The sequence below is a fragment of the Carlito syrichta genome, unplaced genomic scaffold (assembly GCF_000164805.1).
Source record: "Carlito syrichta isolate Samal-C Ts95f unplaced genomic scaffold, Tarsius_syrichta-2.0.1 Scaffold115115, whole genome shotgun sequence".
In the NCBI taxonomy this organism is placed as follows: domain Eukaryota; kingdom Metazoa; phylum Chordata; class Mammalia; order Primates; family Tarsiidae; genus Carlito; species Carlito syrichta.
The window spans coordinates 68,385-72,283 of NW_007059211.1; positions in this window are offsets into that span (position 1 = coordinate 68,385).

Consider the following 3,899-nt stretch of genomic DNA (forward strand, 5'->3'; position numbering starts at 1 on the left):
TTGGCTGCTTACACACCATTGCTTTGTTGTTTTTGGCAAAGAGCAGCTGGAGTTATTTTATTTTCCTCCTTCCAGCTTAGAGCTATTTTTGTGAGCATTTTAACCACGAATGCTCCTACTGAGACATTTGTGGAGCTACAAGCATTCACGTGGGGGAGAGCAGGCCACAGAGGGTCTGGAGAACGGCTCTTGATGAACAAAGAGGGAGGAAGTTGGAGGCGGGCCTCGCCCACAGGTGTGAACCTGGTTAGGGAATGTGTTCCCTCAGAGAAAGCTCAGCTCAGTCCACCTGAGCCCAGAGGCCCAAGGAAAACCTTCTCCTCCACAAGCTCAGAGGCTTCAATTTGATTTTGAGAACCAAGCTGTACATGGAGCTGGGGGCCACCATGAGATCCCAAAGAACAACCTCTCTGGTTTCAAAGAAGGTAGAGGAGCTCAGAGAGGGTAAGGAATTTGCCTCTGCAGCTGGGAGCAGCCAGCCCTGACCCACACACAGCCAGGGCAGACCCATTGCTGCACAGAACAAACTTTCTGGCATAGTAGGGAAGGGAGCAAGGGAGGGAAGCAGGCCAAAGGCAGGAACAACACAGGTCCACCAGTCATGCCACGCTATGGGTCGACTGTTAAAGAGCTAGCACTTGCCCTCAAGGAATTGTTACTCCATACACAGAAACAACGAGTTAGCAGACAACTAAGAAAGATGAATCTGAGTTTCCCAGTTGAAGAGGGGGTGAGAGAGTGGCATATAAAAAGCCTGGGAGCCTGGAGAAGGCACCATTCAGGGAAACTTGTCCAGGGGAACCTGTCCAGGGGAACCCAAGCAATGACATGAAGGGGAAAAATGTCCCAAGTGACCATCAAGAGGTAGGCAGATGCTGAAGGATAAAGGGTGTGGTCACCATGCTGAGAGGGGTGTCATGGCTGAAGTCCAAGCTCTTTCTCCTGCTCCCCAAGAGCCTATGAACATTTCCCTAGCCAAGGGTTGATTTATTGAGATAATGCCTTTCTTCCACTCATGGAAGATTCTTAGCCCCTCAGCACATGGAATCATTTTGTGCATGTGTTTCTGTATTCCTACCACTATTAGGAATAGCCTACGAGGTTGAGTATTCTGGGGCATGAGGTCCCTGGGGACTATGAAGCAGGGCTATAGGACCCAATTCTGCCTGACGACAGGTGGGAAGAAGAGAATCTCTTACTAATTCAGTGTAACACTTGATGAAACCTATGCTCATTTGCACTTCAAGAACAGAACAACAACCTTCATAGGTTTTACCCAGAGGGTAAGAAGACTGAATTTTTAACCTGTTTCTGTGGTCAATTGATCACCTGACTTTGGGCATTTCAATTCACTTCCCTTCCCTCGGCCTCAGCTTCCTCCTTTATCAAATGGGAGAGGGTGGAAATGAACAGATAATCCCTTTGGTGCCTCCCAACTCTAACAGTCTATGAGTCTAAGTTGAGAGTGTCAGACATCCAAGCAAATATTTGATTTACTGCTCAGAGCCTCTAGCTGTAAAGCAGAAATGATGGTGCCTAGTTCCCAGGGTTATTATGAGGATTAAATGAGCTAAGGTGTATCAAACACTTTCTATCTTTTCTTTCTTCTTCCTATAAAACATTGACTTTTAATCTTGCTTGGATGACTGGTTCTCTTAAAAATAAGACAACAACTAGGAACTCTTTCCCCTTTCTGCGTGGTCATGTAGACATACAGATAATTTTGCATATAATTTCAGGAGGGTTTGAACCTCCAGAGGCCACCTGTGATCCTCTAGGGATCCACCAATGCAAGGCAAAGTCATCCTGGTCTGGAAAGTGCTAATGAACCCTCCAAAAGACCATGACAGTACCGCAAAGATCGACCCACATTCCTTCCCCTAAAATGACATAACAACTGTCATTTTTCAATTTATGAGAAGGGGGAAGAAAAGATAGATAGGATTTTATCAATTTCAAGTTTTTTCTCCCATAATGTTTTTAAACCTTTGGCACCTGCTGTAGCTTGTGTGTTCGCGGATTCTCACAGATGGCAAAATGAGCGAACGAGCAGAAAATGAATATGAACAGGAAAACTTGGAAATGTGATTTCATAAAATTATCTTATGCATGTGGAAATTTTGAGGGCTGAGGAGACCTGTGTGCATAAAAAGCAACCACAGTATCCACTCCAAGGGCCTGGTTCTTAAAGAATGTGACCACTGCATCCCCTGCGTCCAGGAAACACGTGCATAATGTTCTCGGGCTGTCATTGAGCCTCCAAACATGCTCCACTGATGATATCTCATGTTTTTCTGAGCAGAGCTGCAACGGTAGGTTTTGGTTTAAAAAAAAAAAAATTCACCCTCTGATAATGGCTGTGAGTGATGCTCTGGGATGGGGGATTTCCCTCCTTGAAGCTGTTCTCTATGCCATGCCTCTGAAGGAAGTGGCTCATTTGGCTAACTTATCACCATTACAGATCATTTGTCGTTCACGTAATTGAGGTTTCTGTGGCTTCTTTTCAAAAGGAGGTATAGCCAAGTTAAAATAGGCTCAATACAAAGTGATTGGGGGGCACCAGAGTATGCCCAACGCAACCAGCCTTAGAGGGAGGAGGGGTCAAGAAACAGCTGGATGGTTCATTTCCAAAAATAGGGTGACTGGCCAACATTTAAAACTTAAATTTAAAAATTTATTTAATTTCCATAGAACACTCTACTACTTTACAAACCATCACCCTTCTCCTTCTTCTTCTCCTCACACCTTCCCCTCTCCTCTTTATCCTTCCCAACAAACAGTGAGGACGACATGGTGTAGCTTTCCCAAGGAAGCCCTGGTCACTGGGACAGGCAAGACCTTGTGCCCACCCATTTCTTCCAGGTAGGCTGAAACTTGGTGCTCTTAGGACTCAAGGAAACCAGACAAGGATCTAACATTTCTTAAGCCCTTACTCCATGCCAGGTACTGGGCCCAAGCTTCACTGCTCCGTATCATAGATTATAAGCATAGACTCTAAAGCTGGGCACAGTGGCCCACACCTGTAATCCCAGCATTTTGGGAAGCCAAGGTAGGAGGACTGTTTGAGACCAGAAGTTCAAGACCAACCTGGGCCACATAACAAGCCCTTGTCTCTACAAAAAAAATCAAAAAGTTAGCTGGGTGTGGTGGTGCATGCCTGTAGTCCCAGCTGAGACAGAAGGATCACCTGAGCCCAGAAGGCCAAGGTTATGGTAAGCCATGATCGTGCCACTGCACTCCAGCCTGGACAACAGAGAGAGATCCAACTTTAAAATAATAATAATTATTATTATTACTATAGATTATAAATGCAATTGATATAATATTGCAAGTTATCCTTCGTTAGGCCCTCTTAGCCATGAGGAACACTGAGCTCTGACAGACAGAGTGACTTTCCCAAGGTCAGGCAGCTATGAAAAGGGAGAAGACACCATTGCTTCAACTCTGCCCAAACCATGCTGAGCTCCCTCTACTCCAGAACATGGCCAAGGAGGAGGTGGGTGGAATGTGGATGAAGACCTGCCTGGGTGGCTGCCCTGCAAGGCAGAGAATCTTTCCAAGAGGGCTCAGGAGAGACAGTGGGTCCATCTGGAGGGATGCCTAGGGCCTGCCACCTAGGTAGTGCTTAAGCAACGCTATTGAATCAATTATTGCATGTTAAAAGGTGGCAGGACCCATTCATTCACTCATTCTACAAACATTAGCTGAGTGCCTATTATTCAATTATGCATCGATCATGCATTCAACAAGTTTATTCGTTTACCAAGTACTATGTGCCAGGCATTATTCTAGATGCTAGGGATAGAACGAACAGACAAATGTTCTATCCTCATGGTGCTTATGATCTAGTAGGAAAAGACAGAAAAGGGGATATACATAAATTCAGAGGTGCATGAAAT